Source organism: Panthera pardus, unplaced genomic scaffold (genome assembly GCF_024362965.1).
Source record: "Panthera pardus isolate Hobbes unplaced genomic scaffold, ASM2436296v1 HiC_scaffold_16, whole genome shotgun sequence".
Taxonomy (NCBI): domain Eukaryota; kingdom Metazoa; phylum Chordata; class Mammalia; order Carnivora; family Felidae; genus Panthera; species Panthera pardus.
Window position 1 is genome coordinate 104,213,730 of NW_026526721.1, and position 19,090 is coordinate 104,232,819.

At 41.9% G+C, this 19,090-nt stretch overlaps 1 protein-coding gene across 5 annotated transcripts in view; it reads right to left on the bottom strand.

Annotated features, from left to right (window-relative positions):
* LOC109262053 (schwannomin-interacting protein 1) overlaps positions 1 to 19,090 on the bottom strand; it is a 567,034-nt gene that overhangs the window by 58,086 nt on the left and 489,858 nt on the right. The gene's annotated exons all lie outside the window — the stretch shown is intronic.

A 19,090-nucleotide genomic window follows, 5' to 3' on the forward strand; every position in this document is an offset into this window, starting at 1 on the left:
GAGGATAGTTGAAGCTGCAGAAAATTAGATGAAGGGGGAGACTGTGGAGAAAGAACTAGTAAGAAACAAAGATGTCCCTGTGGTAAACACAATAATGACCTCCCAAAATATTTATGTCCTAATCTCCACCTGGGAAAGGGGAATTAAGGCTGGTAATCAGCTAACCTTGAGATGGGAGATTATCCTGGTTATCTAGATGAGCTCAGTGTCACCACAAGGGTCCTTAAGGTAAAAGGAGGAGGCAGAAGAAGAAGGAACAGAGATGACAGTATGAGAAAGGCTCAGCCAGTGTTGTTGGCTTTGAGGACAGAGGAAGAGCTCACAAGTCAATGAGTGTGGGAGGCCTCTAGAAGAGGAAAAGGCAACGAAACAGATTCTCCCCTAGAGCCTCCAGAAGGAGGAGCATAGCCCTGCTGACACGTTGGTTTTAGTCCAGTGAGACCACTTACGAACTTCTGACCTCCAGAACTATAGGATAATTATTTGTATTGATGAAGTTGGGATAAATTTTTATAGCAGCAATAGAAAACTAATACAATAATCTTGGGTCAAAGCCCACATTTAGAGGGCAAGAGGAAGGGAAGGGAGTGTGGTTGACAGGGTGAGAGGAAAATGAAATCCAATGTAGTGAGGGGTCACCAGGGGATTTGCTGGCAGAGCTAAATTGCTTCAAGTACTTTTTTGAGGGAAGTGGAAAAGACTAGTAGGGTGGAAGGTAAATACCACCAAAAGCCATTAGTTCTGACTATTAGGAAGTCATCAGTTACTCTTGAGAGAATAATCTCAGTAGTAGTGTGTTGGGATAAAAGCCAGGTTATCAGTGGTTAAGAAGTTGAGGGACTGAGTAGAAAGCCGTTTGTAAGGAAGTTTGTTGGTGAATTACAGCATTAGGGCAGTAGCTTGAGTGTATAGTGGAACAGGGAGGTTGTGGTTGTGGCTGATTTTTAAGACAGGGGAGACCTGAACATCTATGTGTTCAGCAGGGAAGGAGCTAGAGGGAAGGAAGAAATTGACAAATCATCCAAAGGGCCAGGTCCTGGAGTTGGACCAGGAGCACGTGATGGTTCTTCATTCAGCTGTGGACCTGAAGGTATGATGAGCAAACTTACGAAGCAGTGTTGAGTAAGGAGATGGAGAAAGATGCAGGAGCACAGGTTGGGGGGGGTGGTGGTTATCTTGGGATCCTTAAAGGAGCAGCAGGTGGTTAAGACCTGAAAGGCAGGGAAGGCCAGAGTGGGATCAGAGAGTCTGGACCAATATGGTGGACAGCTTTTCCAAGAGATTTTGTAGAGGGTTTTGCTGTATCACTTGAGAATATTCAGTTAATGTTATAGAAGAACAAGAAAAACAAATGGGATGAATGAAACTTGTAAGAGGTGTTAAGGATAATGAGTATGTAGTAGTTTGTCAGACATATGTGAAATGTGCAAGATGTTTAGATTTACACAATGAGTAAGCAAGCAGACAGAGGCAGAATTCATCATATGTGTTAAGTGTCAGTGAGTAAGAAAGTATATGTAGACTGGATGTGTCAGACATGGATCAAACACGTGTGCAGGTCATAGAAAGGAATAGAAAGACTAAAGAAGCACCTAATATTCACAACACACTAAATAACCCGAGGCATTCAATATTCATTAGATTTATGCTGACTGTGCACTGGTGACTCCCATTCTGGCCCTATGTACCCTCTGCCTAAGAAATGCAAATATAATCCATAGCAGCTCATCAGAAGAGGGGGCAAGCTACAGAGGAAGCCAGAGGGACTTGCCCCTGTGTCTCTGATAAAGCAAGTTGCATGTCATTGGCAGATACCTCGGTCTAATTGGGCCTCCTTTCTCAAATCTCAACTCAGTTTCCTAACCTTATCATCAGCAGGGAAGGTGGCCATGGCAGAAAGCCTGGACACACAAATACTGTATAACCTAAGATTCAGGTAGTTCGGTCCTACACTATATTGTATGTATGTCAGCGCGGCCCCTTTTCCTTGCTTTCTGATATGCATTTTAAACTGATTCAATGAACTATGATTTGAGCATGTTAATTTGGTCTGTGACTTCTGGGATAGAGCATCTATAATGGACTTGAAAGGCCCCTGTTGCAGCAAGGTCATTTTTCATATATAGAGAGAACGCTTGGTATCAGGATATTCCCACATGCCCTGGGGCCCAGAAATGAGAAGTAAGAGAAGGATAAAAATGAGATGGGTTATAATTTTTTTATCCTTAAACCATAAATAAGAAACTTATCTAAGAGTCTTACAAACCACTGTAAACTAATATACTCAGAAGTTTTGACTATTCTGACCCTGGATACCTTTATTTCAGGTATTAAAAAATACTTTGCTGAGCAAATTATTAATGTGAATCAAAGATTGTCACTTTTTCTTTTCTTCTTGAAGTATTAGAATCTGTTTTTAAAATGAAAACTGCTATGCAAGATAATAGAAGTGTTTTTAATCAACATAAAACTTCTAGTTCAAATTTATATTTACTTATCATATCCTTCATTGAGAACATGAGGCTTTGTTGTACATAGACATTTGAAAATAGAATTTATAGAAGTCATTTACAGTCTTATTCCAACTGTATTTTTACATTTATTTATTTTGTTGGATTGCACCACATCAAGAGAATCTGGTTTCACATAGATAAGTAGTCGGAAATGGCAGCAGTCCTTTTTAATAGCTTATGTTGCAATCTCTGATATTCTTCATTAAATATACCTAAATGCTTGAAAGCAAAATAACAAGAAATTTATTTCCAGATTGACCTACTAACAATATATAGCAATTGCTCACATTTCTCATAAGAGATAGACACGAAAAGGCAGAGTGTGCAAACTTCTCAGAGGTCATCTCTCTAGAACCAGACCTGCTCACCTGATGTATCTGCCATTCACCTGGCGCTGCATAATCTACCTATTAGGCTTGATAAGGGTATGTGCCCAACAGATATGCCTGACCCTAACCTGGCAGTGAACCGTGCTGGGCCCCTTAGGCATCTTAGATGATTTTTCCTTCTTGGAGATGCACAGGCATGACTTTTCAGTAAGACCAGTACAGAGGTACCACCCACATGGTCAATGACACATTTACAAGTACAGTTTCAAGGACTGTAAAAGACTATTTAACCCGGCAGGATAAATGAATATGCTAATGTAAAAAAAAGGGGTAGGGAGAAATACTTTGCATAGATATGAGGGAAGGAATCACTACATTTGGGCTAAAAGGTTATATTCTTACTGTCACTTTACAGGACCACTTTTCTCTAAAAGCCCAAGGTCTCATAGACAATCTCATTTGTATCTATATTCAGAATTATTTTCACATCTCAGAACTTTCTCATTACCAATTTGATTTGGGGGGGGGCTGCTGGGAATGAGGTGTTTAGAAGCTCATAGAACAGGTGCAAGTGAACCTCTAAAAATATCTCCTGCAACTCTGGGTTTCTATGACACAGTTTGAAACCTGATGCGTCAGGCAGTGCTATAGCAGGCAGCCTCCCTCTCCTTCTAGAATAATGCGATGGTTTATATTTCAATAGAATCTGCCAAAGTGCTTGTTTATTGGACACAGTCCTAGTCCTCTCCCCATAGTATTTTCTGGCCAACGCTGACTGAAATTCGCACACTGTAGAAAAATAGTAACTGACTCAGATAAATTTGGGTGAAGTCTACATGGTTTCATCCCAAATTTATGTCAGTTTTTAAGGGTCATTTCTTTTCGTCTCCATTTCCCAGCCTTTGGAGTCACAGAGAGCAGTGGCAGAAAAGTGAAAGGTGGTATAAACCTTCCAGGGCTAACACAAGACTTTCAAATAAAAACAAGTTGGTATGTCAAGAGGACCCAAGCCAGAGCTAGCACAGTGTGTGTGTGTGTGTGTAGGGGAGGCAGGGGCACCATCTTCCTTCATCCCTCTAGGTTTTTCAGTTGCCCAGTCAGCCTTCCCTACTGATACGAGTGCATGTAGCTACAGGAGTACATGGAATCCCCGATGACAGAAAAGGCTGTTCATTTCTCCAAGGTGGTGATGGTTGATTTAAAATCAGGTTAACAAAGTATTAGGGAAGGGGACTGACCCTCATCTTGAAGAAAGGTGACCTCTAGTGGACAACTGTGTTTTTTAACCAATTCCAACTGAGAATGACATTAGAAAACAAAAATAATGTCAAAAGTATGCTTCACTGTTGTATTGATCTTTCAATGATATATTTAATATCAACTATAAACATAAGTGCATAAGTCTTCAGTTACATTAATGAAAGGGTTTCAAGTTACACAAAGCTACTACATCCAAAGTTACAATCTAAGCTGTCTTTAATGGTTCTGGAATTGACAGAGCCTTAGACCAGGAGTCACAGACCTAGGTTCTGGGCTCAATTCTCTTGGGCAACAGCTTCATATCTAAGAGCCTCCATTTCCTTTTTTTTTTTTTAATTTTTGTAAATGTTTTTATTTATTTTTGAGACAGAGACAGACAACGCATGAGCAGGGGAGGAGCAGAGAGAGAGGGAGACACAGAATCTGAAGCACAGAATCTGAAGCTGTCAGCACAGAGCCCGACGCGGGGTTCGAACCCACGGACTGTGAGATCATGACCTGAGCCGAAGTCGGACGCCCAACCGACTGAGCCACCCAGGCGCCTCTAGGAGCCTCCATTTTCTAACCTATATAATGTTTGCACTAAAAAACTGTCATCTCCCTGCACCCACTAACCCCACTACTACTTTTAGGCTGTCAAATGGCGGTCTTTTCAAATTAAGCTTATTTTGTATACTGAGGTTTACAAATGAGCAACAACAATGAAATTAATGTCACAGTACATATGAGCATTAAGCAAGTCAGCAAAATCAATTAGATTTCAATTCAAGGTCTTCCTTATATAAATATAATGAAGATAAAGGCACTGATTTTTTTTTCCTTTTTTACACTGTGAAAAACAATTTTCAAAAGCTACGCACACTAGATCATTAGTTTGTGATGCAATTTTAGTTTATTATGAAAATTAGTTACTATTTTCAAAAGATTTATTTCACAGAATAAAACAAGGCAATGATAAAAAAAAGAAACATAATTTATGTAGTATATCTCTTCTGGAAACTGTTTATCAACTGACGTATTTTCCTAGTTTGTCACTGAACACAGGAAAGAGGCATAATTTATGATTAAACTCTATTAACATAATCTCTAAGGAACTATTAAAATTCTTTAGTGGTCCTTAAATCTTATTGTTTTTTTCCCCCTCAATACAAGAGTAATGTTGAAATGCTTATTAGTTATAACGGGATTTAGTACTTAAGAGCTTCCTCAGGTATATTCTCTAACCAGCTTTTCTGGGGCCAGTTAAGTAACAGTCTGGAATTTACAATCTTTCTTATCAATCTTACTTCTCAAAAGAGGTGTTCAAATGATTTTTACTTGCTAATGGGTAGGAAAGCAAACATTGGTCTAAAAGGTTTACTGAAGTGTAATAAAAATGCAAGAATGTCATTTAATGATTTCATACACTTACTTAAAGCTATTCAATTAAGAAAATTCCTCATCTTTTAGAAATAAATTCTGAATATAAAGGTACTGGTTAGGAAATCATGCTACTCCGAACAATGGACAGCCAGGGGACTCATGCTCAGAGAAGAGGTTTAAAATCCGTCATGGATTGTTCATAAACAGGAAAGTTAATCTGCATGTTAACCCCAACTCTTCTAAAACTCCCTCACTTAAACCAGTTTTCCTTTGTGAACAGCAAAGATAGTCTCTTTCAGAAACAAAGGCTAGGCCAACAAAATGTTCACTTATTGTAAGTGCGTAGCTTTTTCATTATTTATTGAGAAAGCCAAGACAGGAATTAGCAGTGCTTTTGAGGTTCAGTGCCTACAGAATCCCTATCTACCTCACTCTAATACCTCTCCCCTCCCTTCGTCTGAGACAGTAGAGTTGGCTTGTTTTCATTCTTAACATTCAAGCAGAGCAAAAAGAGAAGGAAAAAAAAAAAAAAACTAGAAAAATAAACACAATCCATTATGCCCAGATACCAATGCTTCCTCTCTTCCCCTCTTCCTCTCATGGCCTTGGACTTCCAGCAGAACTATGAGGAATAGCAGCCAGCTAAAAAGGCTGCTTTGCACATCTGCTTTGCAGACAGCAGTGGAAAACTTACACTGATGGTTTAAGCTACTTGTGTTTTGTTTTGAGGTTTTTAAAATCAAATTCACTTTCCAAAGGACAGAAGTGATCTCTTCAACGGAGCTGTCAGTATAACAGGTGATTGGACCTCTCACCCTAATTTTAAATGGCATAAATTTATAAAACATTGTTTTAAAAAAAATTAAGCCTCATTTACTCATCCAGTTGCCCTATTTGATTGTCTTGATAGCAGCGTGCTTTTTTATTTAGTTCCCAAATTGTTATAAAAACTTGCAGCCTTACCCTCTGTGAATGAAAAATACTTCTAAAAACACAGATTATGTCACATCTTGGTTTAAAACTCTGGGTAGGTTTCCCTTCACATTAGGATGACACATTTGGGATGAAATAATTCCCCAACACTGCTGCTCTAGGTCCTGACCTACGCTCCAGACTTCCTTTGCATCACTCACAATCTTGCTCACTTAGCTCTAGGCATACTGGCTGCCATTTAGTTTTCTCGAAAAGCCAAGCTCATCCCTGACTCAGGGCCTTCACATGAGCTATTTCTCAACTTGACCAAAATACTTCCCTCTTTGCCCTAATAACTTCTCTTGCTTCAAGTTGGAGGCCTTCCCCAAGCCCCCAGTCTAAGTAAGGTCCTACCTCAAATTTAGTTAGCACACTATGTTTTCTTTCTTAGCACTTATCGCAATTTGTAACCATTAGTTAATTGGTGGGATTTGTAATGTTGATTTGCTCCCCTAGACTGTATGTTCGTGAGAAAGTAGGGGCCATATCAAGTCTACCATTATATATCTAGCATACAGCACACTGCCAGACATATATAGTAGGTGTTCAACAAATATTTGAATGAATGCATGAAATTCTTGAAGTTCTCTCCCATCAGAGCCTTGGATCCAGGGCAGGAGTGTGCCTGCAACCAGCTGGTATTAGCTCAAGTCACTATTGTCGTAAAGCTGGGCAAGTGCCTGATTCTTCAACTCGAGGCAGTGGGTGAAGCCTCACCTGGATAGCTAAGTGGCTGACTGCCAGTCTGTGAGCTAAACATGGTAAGGCCTTTTGGCTACATTTCCCTCCTTGCTGTGAGTTATAGCTTTGGCAGGCTCAACAGGGCCCCCTCACCTTGCTGATGTGTCTCAGGGGCAGGACTGACTGTGCCAGCTGAACCCGAGGGCAGATCATCATTTACAGCTCCCCATGTAAGGTTAACACTTACTAAGCTGAATCCACTAGACTACTGACCCCAACTTAATTCAAAATTAGTCAGAAAAAAAAAAGAAAAAACCAGCCTGATGTATCTTTCCCCTTTCCAACCGGCTACCTTATGTAATGAATTCTTGGTTCCATAGGATAGCTTGGCAAAATACCAAATAATTTGATGTTGTCAACTTGTACACCCCAAAGAAGGACATTGATAAGAGCAAAAAGTCAGAATTCTTACACATAAAAACCTTGGATTGCAAGTAACTTGTTCTGCGAGTGTTCCACAAGACCTGGGCAAACATTTCTAATAAATTTTAACTTGATAAGCAAGTGATGCCTTGCAATACGAGTAGTGCATGATGCCGAATGTCACATGATCACAACTGAGCCAATGGTTCTTGAAATTCACTTTGATATACAAGTGCTTTGGATTACAAGCATGTTTCTGGAATGAATTATGCTGGCAAGCCAAGGTTTTACTGTACTTAAGGAATGCTAGTGTTCCAACTAGTTTTCTCATCAAAAGACCAGGATGCAAAGTGACCCGTAGGAAGGTAAACTGAGTTTGTGAAAGACTGATAATTTTAAATTCATCCACTGTGGTTTAGGCCAGATGAAAAAAAGGCACACACAAAAAATTATTTTAGCATGTTTACTTTCTTAGAAGACAACAAACAAAGATGACCGCTAAAAATCAAGCCATAACCTATAATTTAGGCTGCTGCTTTCCAGAAAGTGTTCTACTATTTGAAGAAGAAATGCTGGATGTGGCTCGAGTCTCTCTAATCCAAATGCTCCCTCTCTGTAGAAAATACTTACGATTCTGTATTACAGCATCATCACCGACTGCAATTTCCACATTAAAAGAACCACGAAAGTGTCAGCACTCCAGGTACCTGTTTGCCCTGTGTTGGTGACAAATTAATCTTGAATCTGTGTCAAGAGTGCATTGAGTACCGGTCTGGCACTGCTGAATCTAGAGAGCCTATGTGGACTCTTCATTTAACACCAGTTACCATAATCCAGGTTTGACGGCTGAATCTGTGTAAGGATTTGCCTTCCCCAGATGGTGAGTGGAATGAGGCAAGTCTGCTGTCTACCCCCAGATAAATGATTATTCAGTCTGGTATGCACCCTTGTCCTGGCCTGCCCTGCGTGTGTCACCTCTATTTTTACTCAAGGCTACTGCTCTCGAATGTACACACCAGAGGAAGTGGAGGTCTCCTGTAAAGACAAGGAGAGAGCTCCTACATGCAGACATGAAATACTCTCAAGTAAGGATTCAATGTTCTCCTGACTGTGAGCAATAATAAATCAGTCATGCTCACTTGGAGTTAGGAGTAACTTTCAGATTTTCAACTTATTAATACACGGAGGTAATAATAAATGAAGAATCCTTCTGAAAGTGATGCTTGTTTCTCATGTTGAAAAAAAAGATTAAAAGTTGGGAGTTCATAGGTTTTAGATGGACTCAATTACTTCCTTATTTACAAATGATATGGTTAAGTTGTTTTCCATTATTTTCAAAAATCCCCTTCAATACCAAAATGTTGACATGTGGATGGGATAATAATTCAAATGACCTGACCCTGCCATGGTCAAGTTTTATCTGTTATTTGTTTTTAGGGGGTTGGAATAAGCACAGGGCCAGCTACGTGCTTTGCAGGACCGTGTGCAAAATGAAAATGGGAACCTTTTGGTCAAATATTAAGATTTTCAGGACAGCGATAACAGAGCATGAAGCCAAGAGCCTTGTGTGATTTCAGAGGTTAAATGCCCATGACACTGGTCCTGGGTGGCACATGGGGGAAGAGAAGGGAAGCAGACATACAGTCATTTCGTTTGAGAATTATGTGGGTTCTCGAGTTTTAGAAGAAAAAAGAATCTTTGACTTTTGGCATGGGAATGCCAATGGGAAGACATAAGTTCCTTCAGTATGAGAGGAGATGAAATTTAAGAGGCTGTTGAGGAGGAGAGGAGAAAAATGACCTTTATGAATCACCTAACATATGCCAGCTGCTGGTTCCAAGCTGGCCTCAACACTGTCACTAATCCCTCTTGCTCCAGCACTCTTGGTTATGCCCCTCGACTCCCAGGTCACTGTTTATCTACCTAAGTGCCTTCCTATACAGCTTTGTACAACTTCCTCAGACCGCTGCCCCCAGTCCTCCACAGCCCTTCCAGGGGGCCCTCTTCTTGGAACATTCCCTTCATTGTCTTGCTCTAACAGGAGCCTGAAAGCACTGTCTCCCCTACAGCTCTTTCTACACCACTTTCAAGTGGTAGCTGTTTTCTCTCTTGCCTTTCTCTAGCTAGGGGCCTGGGGGATGAGTAGGTGTCTTTGCTCCTCTCTTGCTTCCAGACAATTGTTGCTCCTCCCTAACACCCTGCTCTGACTCTTCTACCAATAGACTCCTGATACCACCTCTAATTAGCCCTCTTAGTTGTAGTTATCTCCCAGCTTACCTGCCTCATGCCTTGAAGAGTCAGTCTCTGATGTGAGTTCTAATTCTTGTGAATTTCCATGTCAGCTAGATAGCCCTCCAATATCTTGGCCTGTAAGTTCCTTGACTTCCTTCCTCTTCGATTCTATCTCAGTTACATTCACTCCCATGGTCCTATCCTCACCATGCCATTACCAACAACATCATGACCTCCAAAATTTCAATTTCAATCCTCTTATTCTTCAACAATCTTGTTTTCTCATTCTGGCTAACCCTAATATTCTAATTCCAATAATTCTTCAGCTGCACTAGACCCTGCACCCCATACATAGACTGTCCATCTTCCTCCCATCCCTTAGTCCCATTATGTCCTCCCTTCTCTCTCTACACATCTTAGATTCCATGGCCCATTGTTATAACCACCAACTTCAGACTCAAGTTAAATCCCAACTGTGGTTAAATTTAGTTCTTTGCTACTCTGTGCCTATTTCCAGGCTGACATATGTGGCTGGAGAAAAATACACAACCATACTCACTTTAAATTCACGACTGCTTATCCCAAGTGTGCCCTTTGTGCTGCCTGGTCTCCTCCATATTTCCCGAGTCCATTCCCTCCCACACTCTTTTTTTTTTTTTTTTTTAACGTTTATTTATTTTTTGAGACAGAGAGAGACAGAGCATGAACGGGGGAGGGTCAGAGAGAGGGAGACACAGAATCTGAAACAGGCTCCAGGCTCTGAGCTGTCAGCACAGAGCCCGAAGCAGGGCTCGAACTCACAGACCGCGAGATCATGACCTGAGCCGAAGTCAGCCGCTTAACCGACTGAGCCACCCAGGCGCCCCATCCTTCCCACACTCTTGTAGACAACCACAACACTTCCTGAGAGAGTTGTCCAGACTTACTGTCTACAATTTCTCTCTGTCCTTTATTCTCTTTTGAACACTCTCCAGTTGGTTTTGTTCTCCCATGCCACTGAAATGGCTACACCTTCCTAAATCCCAAGATTTCCCAGTCTTCCTCAAACTAGATCTATGAGCACTATTCAACTATTCTACAATCAGTTTCTGAGGCAACATTCTCTTCTGGTTCTCTTCCTGTGTTAAAACCTGTCCTCTGCTGATTTCCCCTCTCTCCCCCACTTCTAGCTACTAGAGCTGTGCTGTCCAATATGGTAGCCACTAGTTACATGTGGCTTCTTAAATTTAAATTTCAGAATAGTAAAAATTCAGTTACTTAGTTGGCACGAGTCCTATTTTAAGTGCTCAGTAGTCACCTGTGTCTAGTGGCTATCATATTAGATGGAGGAGAGAACATTCCCATCACAGAATGTTCTGTTGCACAGTGCTACACTAGAATACACAAGGCTCAGTCCTTGGGCTTGTTCTCTATCTGGAACTCACTTCCTTGGAAATGCCATCCAGATTCTTGGCTGGTGACTTCAACCCTTATACCTCTAGCCTGGACCAATCCCTAAACTCAGATTCCTGTATCTCACTGCAAACTCACCATTTCTACTTGCATGTTTAATAGATGTACGTCTTAAATTTATAAGGCCTAAAACAAACTTCCATTTCCCCAACACCTGACTCCTGCAAACTCTTTACTCACAGTCTTCCCCATTTCAGTAAATGACAGCTCCATGCTTTATGTCAATCAGGCCTAAAATCTGGGGTCATCTTTGACTCTTCCCTGCGTCTCACACCCTACAGCCCACCAGCAAATCTTCTTTGGCTGAACCTTCAAATATATCCAGAATCTGCCCACTACTCATCACCTCCAGTGCCACCATTCTGAACAACCATCATCTCTCACTTGGATTACTACAAAGGTCTTCTACCCAGATTTTCTGCTTCTGTCCTTCCAACCTCTCTTAACTTGGTAAATACTCAATACAATATCCAGGATACTTCTTTTTTTTTTTTTTTAAATTTTTTTTTAAACGTTTTTATTTATTTTTGAGACAGAGAGAGACAGAGCATGAACGGGGGAGGGTCACAGAGAGAGGGAGGCACAGAATCTGAAACAGGCTCCAGGCTTTGAGCTGTCAGCACAGAGCCCGACGCGGGGCTCGAACTCACGGACTGCGAGATCATGACCTGAGCCGAAGTCGGACGCTTAACCGACCAAGCCACCCAGGCGCCCCTAGGATACTTCTAAAACATAATCTGATTATATCATTTCTCAGGTTTGCTTAAAACCTTCTCATAGTCCTCATTTCATTCCCAGTAGAAGCCAAAGCCCTGCTAAGACCTTGCAGAGATTTCTATCATCTGCCTCCTGGCACCCACAGGACCTGTTCATCCCTTCATTTGGTCCCTGCCACAAAGCCCTTTCATTAGCCCTTGATCAGGCCCAGCACCTTCTTGCCTCAGGGCCTTTGCACTTTCTGCTTCTGCTTGGAACTCTCTTGCCCTGGATAGCCTGTGTCTTGCCCTGGATAGCCTGTGACTTGCTACCATACGTTCTCCAGATCGCTCCTCAAATGTTGCCTTGGCTTTGAGGTCTTCCTTGACCATCCTGTTTAACGTTATACTTCTTACTTGATGCCTCTCCCTGCCTCCACACTTTGGGGATTTGTGTGAGATCACACACCTCTGCTTTGTCTTTAGCACATACCACATTTAAAATACTACATATGTTCTTGTTTGTTTATTGTTTAACTCCCAGTATCGTATCAGCTCTATACTAGTGGGACTTTGTTTTATTTATAGTTGTCCCCAGCATTTAGAGAGTTGACTGTAGCAGTCACCTCAACAAACATTTTGTGGGTATGAATGGTCAAATAGAGGCACATATTTTTTCATTCTTAATTTTCCTAAGGTTTCAGTTACTTTGTTTTAATAACTACCTCCACCCCTTTAGTGTAAAATTCACTTCATTTCAGGCAGAATGAAAGCTAAAGGTTTTAAAATATTCCATACTAATAAACGCATTTGAAATATGTATATACACACATGTATTTTTAAGCATAACTTGTCTATAATTGTAATTTTTAGAAATTTTAATCATTTCCTCTCATAGGAAGAAATCATAATTTGAAGCGTTTAGTTAGTCTTGGTGTCTGATTTAAGTGGCAGAACTTCCTAATACTAATTCTGATTAAGGTAGGTGCGGTGGGGGAAAGGTAAAAACACCTTGATTCTAGAACTGGTTCTGCTCACTTCTTCTAAGAAAGTCACTTTAAACTATAGAATTAACCTTAGGGCCGCCCTCCTGGAGCCATGGAAGTCTTTTTACAAAATATCCACCCACAGTCTGGGCAGGCAGCTGGGAATGGCCAACAAGCAGAGTTCTCCAGGTTGCCAGGCGGCCCTAGTAATTAGTAGAACTTTCATTCAAGCCTGGAAGTAACTGGCTGATCCCAACTAAGATCAACTGGCCCAGGGAGAGATGACTCCCAGGACCTAATGACCTTTGCTGTCGGTCCTGAGGCTGGGAATCCCGGGCAGCAGGCTAATCCCCACCCTGAGGCCCAGGCCTCATCTAGGGAGACAGGAGGAGAGAAAAGTGGGGGGGGGGGAGGATCTGTGGGAGAACTAAGCCTTCTGGTGGCCCCACCTTAGGCCACTGGCCCACATGATAAACAGTGGGAGGCAGATTCTCAGATATAGTGCCTGGTCCAAATCAGAGCTTAATCGAAAGGACAAGTTGTATTATATGTCCCTGTAAATTCCTTGGAAAAGTAAAGATTTGTATGCTATGCAAATAACCATTTCCTTAGGAAGCAGTTCAGGGATGGGGAAATGTTTTCTTAATTGAAGCCACTGGGTGGCAAGAACATGCAAGTGACAGTCAAACAGAAAAAGCAAAGCAATTTACCTTTAGTGGTGGTGCTTTTCCGTTTTGTTTTGTTTTCCTCAGAAGATGTATGGATATGGGTTAGAGAGAGTGGGGTGTTATTTTTTTTAAGTTTTTAAGTTTATTTATTTATGTATTTATGTATTTATTTATTTAGAGGGCACATGGGAGGGGCAAACAGACGGAGAGAGAGAGAATCCCTGTGCAGAGCCTGACACAGGGCTCAATCCCATGAACCATGAGATCATGACCTCAGTCAAAATCAAGAGTCGCCTGCTTAACTGACTGAGCCACCCAGGTGCCTCGAGAGTGGGGTGGTTTTAAAATATGTCCAAAATTCTTTGGTGCTCTTCTCTTAATGAAGTGGGACCTAATTCCCTTCTCCCTGAGTGAGGACTGGACTTAGAAAAGAAAAGCAGAAGTGACACTAGGTTTAAAAAGACACATCTGCTTTCTCTCTCTCCCATTCTTTCTCCTCAGTCACCTATACTGGGGGAAGTTAGCCACTCTGTTATAAGAACACTCAAGCAACCACTGGCAAGGGCCACATGGTGAGGAATGGAGGCCAGCCTCCATCCATGTGCATGAGCCAACTTGCAAGAGGACCCACTCAAGTCTCCGGAGAAGGGCAGCCCTGATGAACATTCTGACCATGATCTCAGGAGAGACTCTGTGCCAGGACCACCCAGCTAAGCAGCTCCCAGATTCCTGACCATCTGAAACTGTGAGATAACAAATGTTTGTTGTTTCAAGCTGTTAAATTTTATAGTAAATGGTTACAAAACAATAGATAACTAAGACAGAGGGCAAGGACCACATAATTAGATTTTTTCATTTGAAAATTAAGAACCTGAAACATAGAACTTTTTTTTTACCTTAACAAAATTATAATTTTCCAGAAAGGGAAAGGACTTATGACATTTCCACAGACTAGGGCAGGGCCTCTAAGCAGGTTACACCTGATCCTGCTCAGTGACCATGGTTCGGAAACTTGGCTTCTCCAAGCCTCAGTGCCTCCTCTTGGTGTGGTTATGCGGGCTGCATGAGCTCATGAGAGCAAAGCCTCTGGCACTGAGGAAGCTCATGGCAGGGATTCCTGGACCCTAGGCTGGTCTACATGCAGAGGCCCTGCAGACTCCCAGACAGTGCTCTGCCCACAGCTCCATTCTGCCCCTTCCTGGGGAAGCGGATATGAATCTGAGGTGATTAGGAGAGGAGATAGCAGAGAAAAGTTGATGGCAAGTTGTTCAGGAGGTTTACAAGGGATCAGCTTTGCTACACCATTATACACTCATTTCCACTTGAGTTTTGAATCTCAGAGCGTTACTGAAGTATACCCAGCTATTGCTTCCAGCTTTTCTACTCTTTTTATCCCTAGCACATTAGTGTTAGACACAGCACTGTGACTGGGAGCCATGTGATAGGAGCATTGCAGGTACTGCTTTGTGTAAAAAGCTTTCTTTATTTAGCACCATTTGGGGATGAGTGAAATTTCCACACAATGGTAGCTTACTCCTCTGCACACACTCGTGTCCTACTTGAGTGTAATATACGTGGACTTTATAAACACTTTTGCTGATCACTGTTGACTTCGTTGTCTGACTTTAGGGTATCTGTCTAGGTTTCACTTGGCCTCAGTTGCTGAAGGTCTCACCATCAGATGAGTGAGAGGGGACTGCACGTTTATTTTAAATTCGGGTTCTTAGATTATAGCACATTATAAGTATATGTGTATAAAAAAACAAAATCCAAACAATGCGGGCACTGAAGAGTCTGGAAGACCGTATTCCCAAGGCCATTCAAAACAAAGACATAGAGGCTATGACTGGCAGAAAACACAGCGATGAAAGTACAATGAAGAATTTAACCAGGAGGTGACAACTTACACTCAATTCTTCCTCTGTTGTCACTTAGTTGAGAAGAAGTATTAATCTACTTGGTAATTCACCATAGGTCACTTGGGTTGACTTAAATCTGATTTAATCAGTAGTAAGGTGTTCTTTTTATAGTAATCCATGGGGGCACCTGGATGGTTCAGTCGGTTGAGTGTCCAACTTTGACTCAGGTCATGATCTCTCAGTTGACAAGTTCAAGCCCTGTGTCGGGCTCCGTGCTGACAGCTCAGAGCCTGGAGCCTGCTTCCGATTCTGTGTCTCCCTCTCTGCCCTCTCCCCCTCATGCTCTGCCTCTGCCTCAAAAACAAATATAAACATTAAAAAAATTATTGTAATCCATGAAGAAAATAAGCCAAATTATAGGCATTTTTAAAAAGACAGCTACAGAAGTACAGATATGGGCAAATACCTAGAATGGCCACACACAAAAGAGGGAAATTACTTTAAACCCAGCTAAGCACATCTCAAAGTGATTGGTTTCCAGGGAAAGAAAGATGTAACTCAGTGTCCATGTTGCTTTATATGACACTGAAGGCTAACAGAATCTGCTCAGTGCTGGTTTTACTGATGACACCCTGTTGCCTCCTTTTCCTTTTCAGACCCTACCAGCCATGCATGGCAATCATTCTTAATCCATAAAGAAAATTCTTTACCTGAGCATGGATTATGTTCTCAATATCCATGGGCTGCTGTTGGCATAATTTTATTCATGACAGATTTTTACTTCCTTCACTTAGTCCATACATTTTTTATTGAGTACTTAAGACAAAGCAGGCATGTTAATAGGTACTAGGAATATAGAGATGAAATAAGACATATCCCCACTATCAAGGTGCAGACAGGCACATAAACAGACAATTATACATTGCATATTTACATTATTTAGACATAGTACATATAATTGGTTAGGGCATCTAAGCAAGTCTGGGAAAGGGAGGGGTCAAGAAAGATTTTCTGGAGTAGTTGATGGCTGAGCTGAATTCCTGTGACGGGTAGGCATTAACCTGGCAGGTAAAGGACAGAGTGAACATTTCAGGCAGAAGATACAGCAAAGGCATGGAAGCTAAGAACAGCATGAATTAGGGAGTTCAGCAGACTGGTTTTGGTAGAGCATAAGAAAATAGCAAGAATGATACCAGAGATAAGTAGGATACAGATTTGGGAGGCCTCTCATGCCAAATTTAGGAGTTTAGGCTTTACCCTGAGGAATTCATTAAAAGGTTTGAGAAGGAGACCCACCTGAATGGGTAGACAGGTGGGTAAATCGCAGGAGAGATTTAAAGAAGGCCAGAGAGAAGCTGTAACAGTTGGGTGAGAATTCGTAGCATTTGGAGAATGGGAGTGGCATCTGTGATGGGGAGGAGGATGATTTGAGGCATCTTTAGAAGAGTTGGTGACTGAGTGGTCATGGATATCATGGATATGATGGCAGAGGCCACTGCCATTAACTGATATGAAGGACACTGGCATAGACTCAACTTCTCTAAAGAAGAAGATGACAATAATGAGTTAGTTCTGAACATGCATTGGGGATGGTTTACAATTTATTTATTCCCCCACTGTCTTCAAAAGGCAAAGGAATGTATCAGTTAAACTACAGCCTAAAATAAAGGTAGCAAGTGCTGTGTTAATGGAGGATATCACTCATCTATCAGAACACACTTGCTCACACAGTCCAAACACAGCTTCAGCATCCTTCTCCACACATTGCTCTGTCCCTGCAAGGCAGCCATCATATGTTTCAGCACAACAGGGTGGACACCACCCATCCAATGGAGAGTACGTGCATTGGAAACCCACGTTTCTCTCCAGTCTAAAGGCTTGAGAGAGTACTGTTCTTTAAAAGATACACGTGTGGGGCACTGGGTGGCTCAGTCAGTTAAGCATCTGACTTTGGCTCAGGTCATGATCTCACAGTTTGTGAGTTCGAGCCCCGTGTTGGGCTCTGTGTTGACAGCTCAGAGCCGGGATCCTACTTTGGATACTGTGTCTCTCTCACTCTCTGCCCCTCCTCCACTCACATTCTGTCTCTCTCTCTCAAAAATAAATAAGCATTATAAAATTAAAAAAATAAAATTAAAAGATATACATCGTGATTTGGAGATATCCTTAAAGTGAAGTATGCCTAGCTGAATTAAATAAGCAAGACCACATTGATCTTGAGTACCAAAGTCAATGGGAAGTCTTAACATATTTCTGAGAGATTCCTAACTTAGGTGAAGGTTAAGGCAGGGCAGACCATGGTAATTGATACGATCTGATTTAACATTTGCTAACTGCCTATGTGATGGGCCAGAGTTTCTCAGTATGGCTTCAGCAGGACACAAGCCTAGGAGATGCTCCCTGGAGGGTGTCAGGAGTGGGGAAATGTCTTCCTGATGAGTTAAGGTAAGATGATTTACATTGCCATCCTCCTCCTTGAGACCACAAGGCACAGCAATATATTAAAGACTGAGAAAACCTACAGTAAAGACATACATTTAACCTAATTTAGCCTAGCATTACCAAAAGTTATATTGGCCCTGGAAGCCTTCTATCACATGATACCAATGAACTGCCTCTGAAATTAGGAATATTTCAATCCTCAAAACATACCCATTTTCCCAATGAGCAACAGAAGCTCTAAAATCACACAAAAAGAAAGTTGGCAGGGGAGATCTTAAATTCAGACTTTCCCTTTCTGGCTTCAGGACAGAGTTCACAGAATCAGATGAATGGAGCAGTAAATGTTCAGGGTCTGGGTTGATATTAGGTGACACATTTGTTGTGTCAAGGGAATGTCTGGGTCGGCTCCAATATTCTCACTGGGTCAGTGAAGGCTTTTGCGGTGTTTCTCCATCAAGGCTGATACCTCATCCTGTTTTCCAAAGTCTTCCACCATTGGCCACTGTTTTCTAGTTTCTATAAAACACTATTCCATCTGCTCTGCTATGGCCTCAAGAATTCTGGCCTTAAGGCCTTTGTTCATGCTGTTACCACTCCCTGGAAACCTTAGAGATCATTTGGTGCAGGCTGGTTCCCCAGGAAGCCAACTGAGATGGAGGTCACCAGGAGGAACTTCATCAAGGAGCACGCTGGGGATCTACAGCTGGGAGGGACTAGAGGCAGTAATATAGGGCAGAAGGAGAAGCCGGCTGCTAATGCAGCTGCAGAAAAGCCTAGCTCATCCTGTAAGGGAGCTCTGGGGCTGGGATGACTCTTCAGAGTTGACCCAAGCTGAGAAGAAAGGGTCAGCCTTTAAGTCCCCCCACCATCAACCAGACATTAGATATGGGCTGCCCTTGGGCAAGGCAGCTATCTTTGGCCGTGGGCAATTCCCCAGAGAGGCTCCTGGAAGAGAACTGTTGACTGTTAATATTCCAAGCAGCTGGGGGGAATGAGTGCTCCAGTTCTGAAGGCAGGTAGGGTGGGGTCATGGATCTGGGCTGCCTGATAGTGCCCTCTACATGGTTCAGGTCATGTTCTCCTACTCAGTTACTCAAGTCCATTGAGTTGTCTGCATTCTGTAGATGCCAAAAGAATTTGGTGTCTGGGCTGTGGGCTCTCTTGCACTAACTTTACTTTTAACACGTTTCATGGGTTTTACCTCCCTACATAGATT